General features: G+C 39.7%; 1 pseudogene; it reads left to right on the top strand.

Annotated features, from left to right (window-relative positions):
- The first annotated feature begins 7,474 nt into the window (after positions 1-7,474).
- On the top strand, positions 7,475-8,033 carry LOC136119243 (dynactin subunit 6-like; annotated as a pseudogene).
- The last annotated feature ends 838 nt before the right edge of the window (positions 8,034-8,871 follow it).

Below are 8,871 nucleotides of genomic sequence, written 5' to 3'. Positions count from 1 at the left end.
TCAGCAAAGGAACGGATAAAGATGTGGTACATATATGCAATGGAATATTACGCAGACACAAAGAACAATGGGGAAAAAGAAAAGTCCCTCCACTCTCTCAGGAGTAAATTTAATCAAGGAACATGTCCCACCCCAAAGACAGAGGGCTTTACTAATATTTGTCTACTAGAATTTCAAAATTGCTTCTTTTCCAAGAAGTACTTTTCTGGTTATGCTGTGTCTGTCTCATCATTGTATATTGGGAACATGTAATGAACACAATTTGTCTTTTTGGCTCGAAGGGCTTATATCAAGAGTAACAACATCAAGATCTGTTCGTAGCGATTGCTGTGCATCCACCCTACCCCATAACATAGAGGAAACCTGACTCTGAGGTAAACTTTCTAACTCTGAGACAACTTTTTGAGTTGTCTCCTTTCAGGTGGAAGTAAGTGTAATCTACATGGAAAAAAGAGTGACCCAAATATTTGGTGAGCAGAGGGCAACCTGTAGTAGACATTATATCTCCTCACCAATATTTCAAATTTTTCTCTCCTTCCCCTCTCACAGGAGGATTGTACTTCCCTGTTCCCACGAATTTGGGTATGGTAATGTGACTGTTGTCCAATGGAATATGAGAAGTGATCCAAGGCGGATGCATTTAAGCACCACTGCAAACTATCCATTTTCTTGCCTTGTTACTACAACTGATGTTCCCAAATGCTGGATTCTCTGTCAGCCTACATTGCAGAGGAAGCATGAAAATATTTATTGTTCTAAGCCACTGAGAATTTGCAATTGTTAATTCCTACTACATAATATAGTCTATCTTAATGGATACTGACGTGTAAGTTAAAATATATACAGACATAATGTAAAAGAATATAATTCCAAACTGTTAAGGGAGAAAAGGAATGAAAAAATTTTTAAATCAATCAAGAAGAAAGCACAATAGGAAAGAAAAAAGGAATGGAGAGAGAGCAACAGTGGGCAAAAATAATATGATAGAAATAAATTTAAATGTATTAATCAGATCTTGTAAGGTTATCCTGCATTAATAAGTCATCCCCAAATCTCAGTGACTTACAGAATCTAAGGTTTATTTCTCACTCACATTATATGCCAGTCTTCAGAAGTCTTTAGCTATTCAATCTGGGACCCAGACTGAAGGAAAAGCTTCACTCTGAAACACCACATGTATTATGGCAGAGAAAAGCTCAGAACAACATGGTGGCTCTAAAACCTTCTACTCAGAAGTGGCACATTTACTTCTACTCACTTTTAACTGGTATAAATAAATAAAAGTAAATAAATAAAATCACATGGAGGAGATTGGTTCAAGATGGCAGAGTAGAAGGACATGTGGTCACTCCCTCATGCGAGAGCACCGGAATCACAACTAATTGCTGAAACATCGTCAACGGGAAGACACTGGAACTCACCAAAAAAGATACCCCACATCCAAAGACAAAGGAGAAGCCACAATGAGACAGCAGGAGGGGTGCAATCACAATAGAATCAAATCCCATAACTGCTGGATGGATGACTCACAAACTGGAGAACACTTATACCACAGAAGTCCACCCAATGGAACGAAGGGTATGAGCCCCATGTCAGGCTTCCAAGCCTGGGGGTCCGGCAATGGGAGGAGGAATTCCCAAAGAATCAGGCTTTGAAGGCAAGGGGGATTTGACTACAGGACTTCGAAAGGACTGGGGGAAACAGACACTCCACTCTTGGAGGGCACACAAAAAGTAGTGTGTATATCAGGACTGAGCAGGAAGGAGCAGTGACCCCACAGGAGGCTGAACCACACCTACCTCCTGAACCAGACCTACCTCCTAGAGTTGGAGGGTCTCCTGCAGAGGCAGAGGGTGGCTGTGGCTCATTGCATGGACAAGGACACTGGCAGCAGAAGTTCTGGGAAGTACTCCTTGGCTTGAGCCCTACGAGAGTCCGACATGAGCCCCACCAAAGAGCCTGTAGGCTCCAGTGCTGGATCGCCTCAGGACAAACAACCAACAGGGAGGGAACCCAGCCCAACCCATCAGCAGACAAGCAGATTAAAGTTTTACTGAGCACTGCTCACCAGAGCAACAGCCAGTTCTACCCACCACCATTCCCTCCCATCAGGAAGCTAGCACAAGCCTCTTACATAGACTCATCCACCAGAGGGCAGACAGCAGAAGCAAGAATTACAATCCTGCTGCATGTGGAGCAAAAAACACATTCAGAAAAAGACAGACAAAATGAAAAGGCAGAGGACTATGTACCAGATGAAGGAACAAGATAAAACCCCAGAAGAACAACTAAATGAAGTGGAGATAGGCAAGCTTCCAGAAAAAGAATTCAGAATAATGACAGTGAAGATGATCCAGGACCTCGGGAAAAGAATGGAGGCAAAGATTGAGAAGATGCAAGAAATGTTTAACAAACACCTAGAAGAATTAAAGAACAAATACCTAGAAGAATTAAAGAACAAACAAACAGAGATGGACATACAATAACTGAAATGAAAAATACATTGGAAGGAATCAACAGCAGAGTAACTGAGGCAGAAAGAACGGATAAGTGACCTGGAAGACAGAATGGTGAAATTCACAGCCATGGAACAGAATAAAGAAAAAAGAATGAAAAGAAATGAAGACAGCTTATGAGACCTCTGGGACAAAAGTAAATGCAACAACATTTGCATTATAGGGGTCCCAGAAGAACAAGAGAGAAAGGAACTGAGAAAATATTTGAAAAGATTATAGTTGAAAACTTCCCTAACATGGGAAAGGAAATAGCCACCCCAGTCCAGGAAGTGCAGAGAGTCCCAGGTAGAATAAACCCAAGGAGAAACATGCCGAGACACGTAGTAATCAAATTGACGAAAATTAAAGACAAAGAAAAATTATTAAAAGCAACAAGGGAAAAATGACAACATACAAGGGAACTCCCATAAGGTTAACAGCTGATTTCTCAGCAGAAACTCTACAAGCCAGAAGGGAGTGTGGCATGACATATTTAAAATGGTGAAAGGGAAGAACCTACAACCAAGATTACCCTACACAGCAAGGATCTCATTCAGATTCTATGGAGAAATCAAAAGCTTTACGACAAGCAAAAGCTAAGAGAATTCAGCACCACCAAACTAGCTCTACAACAAATGCTAAAGGAACTTCTCTATGTGGGAAACACAAGAGAAGAAAAGGACCTACAAAAACAACACAAAACAATTAAGAAAATGGTAATAGGAACATACATATCAATAATTACCTTAAATGTGAATGGATTAAATGCTCCAACCAAAAGACACAGGCTCACTGAATGGATACAAAAACAAGACCCATCTATATGCTGTTGACAAGAGACCCACTTCAGACGTAGGGACACATACAGACTGAAAGTGAGGGGATGGAGAAAGATTTTCCATGCAAATGGAAATCAAAAGAAAGCTGGAATAACAATACTCATATCAGATAAAACAGACTTTAAAATAAAGACTGTTACAAGAAACAAGAAAGGACACTACATAATGATCAAGGGATCAATCCAAGAAGAAGATACAACCATTGTAAATATATATGCACCCAACATAGGAGCACATAAGGCAAATGCTAACAGCTATAAAAGAAGAAATTGACAGTAATACAGTAATAGTGGGGGATTTTAACACCTCACTTACACCAATGGACAGATCATCCAGACAGAAAATTAATAAGGAAACACAAGCTTTAAATAACACAATAGACCAGAGAGATTGAATTGATATTTATAAGACATTCCATACAAAAACAGCAGATTACACTTTCTTCTCAAGTGCACATGGAATATTCTCCAGGATAGATCACATCTTGGGTCACAAATCAACCCTGGGTAAATTTAGGAAAACTGAAATCATATCAAGCATCTTTTTCAACCACAGTGCTATGAGATTAGAAAAAAATTACATGGGAAAAAATCGTAAAAAACACAAACACATGGAGGCTGAACAATACGTTACTAAATAACCAAGACATCAATGAAGAAATCAAAGAGGAAATCAATAACTAGTGGGAAGCAACCGCATAGCACAGGGAGATCAGCTCGGTGCTTTGTGACCACCTAGAGGGGTGGGATAGGGAAGGTGGGAAGGAGACACAAGAGGGAGGGGATATACATATACATATAGATTATTCACTTTGTTATACAGCAGAAACTAACACAACAATGTAAAGCAATTATACTCCATTAAAAAAACAAACAACCCAATCAAAAAATGGGAAGAAGATCTAAACAGACATTTCTCCAAAGAAGACATACAGATGGCCAAGAAGCACATGAAAAGCTGCTCAACATCACTAATCATTAGAGAAATGCAAATCAAAACTACAATGAGGTATCACCTCACACCAGTTAGAATGGCCATCATCAAAAAATCTAGAAACAATAAATGCTGGAGAGGGTGTGGAGAAAAGAGAACACTCTTGCACTGCTGGTGGGAATGTGAATTGGTTCAGCCACTATGGAGAACAGCATGGAGGTTCCTTAAAAAACTACAAATAGAACTACCATATGACCCAGCAATCCCACTACTGGGCATATACCCTGAGAAAACCAAAATTCAAAAAGAGTCATGTACTAAAATGTTCATTGCAGCTCTATTTACAATAGCCCGGAGATGGAAACAACCTAAGTGCCCATCATTGGATAAATGGATAAAGAAGATGTGGCACATATATACAGTGGAATATCACTCAGCCATAAAAAGAAATGAAATTGAGCTATTTGTAATGAGGGGGATAGACCTAGAGTCTGTCATATAGAGTGAAGTAAGTCAGAAAGAGAAAGACAAATACAGTATGCTAACACATATATACGGAATTTAAGAAAAAAAAATGTCATGAAGAACCTAGGGGTAAGACAGGAATAAAGACGCAGACCTACTGGAGAATGGACTTGAGGATATGGGGAGGGGGAAGGGTGAGCTGTGACAAAGCGAGAGAGAGGCATGGACATATATACACTACCAAACGTAAGGTAGATAGCTAGTGGGAAGCAGCCGCATGGCACAGGGATATCAGCTCGGTGCTTTGTGACCACCTGGAGGGGTGGGATAGGGAGGGTGGGAGGGAGGGAGACGCAAGAGGGAAGAGATATGGGAACATATGTATATGTATAACTGATTCACTTTGTTATAAAGCAGAAACTAACACACCATTGTAAAGCAATTATACCCCAATAAAGATGTTAAAAAAAAAACACAAAACTACAATGAGGTATCACCTCACACCAGTTAGAAAGGGCATCATCAGAAAATCTACAAACAGCAAATGCTGGACAGGGTGTGGAGAAAAGGGAACCCGCTTGCACTGTTGGTGGGAATGTAAATTGATACAGCCACTATGCAGAACAGTATGGAGGTTCCTTAAAAAACTAAAAATAGAATTATCATATGACCCAGCAATTCGACTACTGGGCATATACCTAGAGAAAACCATAATTCAGAAAGACACATGCACCCCAATGTTCATTGCAGCACTATTTACCATAGTCAGGTCATGGAAGCAACCTAAATGCCCATCCACAGAAGAAAGGATAAAGAAGATGTGGTACATATATACAATGGAGGGCTTCCCTGGTGGCGCAGTGGTTGACAGTCCACCTGCCGATGCAGGGGACACGGGTTCGTGTCCCAGTCTGGGAAGATACCGCATGCTGCGGAGCAGTTAGGCCCGTGAGCCATGGCCGCTGAGCCTGAGTGTCCAGAGCCTGTGCTCCGCAATGGGAGAGGCCACAACGGTGAGAGGCCCGCGTACCGCAAAAAAAAAAGAAAAAGAAAAGAAAAAGAAAAAAAAGTAAAAGGAGCATACACCATGATCAAGTGGGATTTATCCCAGGGATGTAAGGATTCTTCAATATATGCAAATCAATAAATGTGATACACCATATTAACAAACTGAAGAATAAAAACCATATGATCATCTCAATAGATGCAGAAAAAGCATTTGACAAAATTCACCACCCTTTATGATAAAAACTCTCCAGAAAGTAGGCACAGAGGGAACCTACCTCAACATAATAAAGGCCATATATGACAAACCCATAGCAAACATCATTCTCAATGGTGAAAAACTGAAAGCATTTCCTCTAAGATCAGGAACAAGACAAGGATGTCCACTCTCGCCGCTATTATTCCACGTAGTTTTGGAAGTCCTAGCCATGGCAATCAGAGAAGAAAAAGAATTAAAAGGAATACAAATTGGAAAAGAAGAAGTAAAACTGTCATTGTTTGAGATGACATGGCACTATACATAGATAATCCTAAAGATGCCACCAGAAAACTAGTAGAGTTAATTAATGAATGTGGTAAAGTTGCAGGACACAAGATTAATGCAGAGAAATCTCTTGCATTCCTATACTAACAATGAAAGCTCAGAAAGAGAAATTAAGGAAACAATCCCATTCACCATTGCAAAAAAAGAATAAAATACCTAGGAATAAACCTACATAAGGAGGTAAAAGACCTGTCCTCAGAAAAGTATAAGACACTGATGAAAGAAATCAAAGATGACACAAACAGATGGGGAGATATAACATGTTCTTGGATTGGAAGAATCAATATTGTGAAAATAACTACACTACCCAAAGCAATCTACAGATTCAGTGCAATCCCTGTCAAATTACCAACTGCATTTTTTACAGAAGTAGAACAAAACATCTTAAAATTTGTATGGAGACACAAAAGACCCCAAATAGCCAAAGCAGTCTTGAGGGAAAAAAATGGAGCTGGAGAAATCAGACTCCCTGACTTCAGACTTTATTACAAAGCTACAGTAATCAAGACAATATGGTGCTGGAGAAATATAGAAATATAGATCGATAGAACAGGATAGAAAGCCCAGAGATAAACCCACACACCTATGGTCAACTAATCTATGACAAAGGAGGCAAAGATATACAACGGAGAAAAGACAGTCTCTTCAATAAGTCGTGCTGGGAAAACTGGACAGCTACATGTAAAAGAATGAAATTTGAACACTCCCTAACACCATGCACAAAAATAAACTCAAAATGGATTAAAGACTGTAAAGCCAGACACTATAAAACTCTTAGAGGGAAACATAGAAAGAACACCCTGGCATAAAGCACAGCAAGATCTTTTTTGACCCACCTCCTAGAGTAACTGAAATTAAAACAAAAATAAACAAATGGGACCTAATGAGATTTAAAAGCTTTTGCACAGCCAAGGAAACTATAAACAACATGAAAAGACAACCCTCAGAATGGGAGAAAATATCTGCAAACGAATCAACGGACAAAGGATTAATCTCCAAAATACATAAACAGCTCATGCAGCTCAATATTACAAAAAACAAACAACCCAATCCAAAAATGGGCAGAAGACCTAAAGAGACATTTTTCCAAAGAAGACATACAGATGGCCAAGAAGCACATGAAAAGCTGCTCAACATCACTAATTATTACAAAAATGAAATCAAAACTACAATGAGGAGACAGGGCCCGAACCATGTCGGAAAAGACTCAAAAAAGTGTGAAGATTGCACCTGGAGCAGTTGTGTGTGTACAGAGTGAAATCAGGGGTGATGTAACTATAGGACCCAGGACAGTGATCCACCCTAAAGCACAAATCATTGCGGAAGCCGGGCCCATAGTGATTGGCAAAGGTAACGTAATAGAAGAACAGGCGCTCATCATAAATTCTCACTCTGTTGCAGCAGATTCAGAGCCCAAACCTATGATCATTGGCACAAATAATGTGTTTGAAGTTGGTTGTTATTTCCAAGCCATGAAAATAGGACATAATAATATTATTGAATCAATTGCATATGTAGGCAGAAACGTTAATACTGACAAGTGGTTGCATCATTGGGGCCTGTTGCAACCTGAACACATTTGAAGTCATCCCTGAGAACACAGTGATTTATGGTGCAGGCTGCCTTCATCGGGTACAGACTGAGCGGCCACAGCCCCAGACACTACAACTGGATTTCCTGTTGAAAATCTTGCCAAACTACTATCACCTAAAGAAGACTATGAAAGGAAGCTCAACTCCAGTTAAGAACTGAGAACAATATAGGTCATCAAGATAACATTTGTCTTTGACCACTGTCTTCTGAAAAATCCACAGTGTTTATGCACTCTTAGCAGTGCGCAGAATAATACGTGATGACTTTATCTTGTAAAATTCAGTTAGAGAGGAAAATAATGGGTTTTCATTGTAACTGTCCTCTATAATTTATATAAAGTGCATTATTTTCTGATGTCCTTGCCCCATTTCTGATAATTTACAGATTTTTCTTCTGTGTTGTTTTGTTATGTAAAATGTTGGCCATGAAATTTAGTTATATAAAAGACTCCCCATGAGGGCTTCCCTGGTGACGCAGTGGTTGAGAGTCCACCTGCCAATGCAGGGGACACGGGTTCGTGCCCCGGTCCGGGAGGATCCCACGTGCCACGGAGCGGCTAGGCCTGTGAGCCGTGGCCGCTGAGCCTGCGCGTCCGGAGCCTGTGCTCTGCAGCGGGAGAGGCCACAACAGTGAGAGGCCCGTGTACCGCAAAAAAAAAAAAAAAAAAGACTACCCATGATAAGAAAGAACATATTGTTATGTATTTATATTCTAGCATTTACTAAACTAAATAAAAATGTTGATGACAGGACTTTCAGTGAATATACTTTAATCAATTTTTCTCCTTGCATCAACTTTCCCAAAATAGCCTCTTTAATTTTTATTGTGTACTAGCTATATATTAAAGATAATGTGGATTTGTAGCTGTTTAAAATTTCAGGTGAAATTTCAGTAGCTATTGAATTAATTTAGACTTCATTTTGTTTCCAAGAAAACGATTTTATTTTTCTTTTCAGTAGAACAAAAGTAATCAGGGAAAGATGTATTCAGTAGAATA

Source organism: Phocoena phocoena, chromosome 2, assembly GCF_963924675.1.
Source record: "Phocoena phocoena chromosome 2, mPhoPho1.1, whole genome shotgun sequence".
Taxonomy (NCBI): Eukaryota; Metazoa; Chordata; class Mammalia; order Artiodactyla; family Phocoenidae; genus Phocoena; species Phocoena phocoena.
Note: the sequence above shows the minus strand (reverse complement) of the source record. Positions and strands in the feature narration are given on the sequence as shown.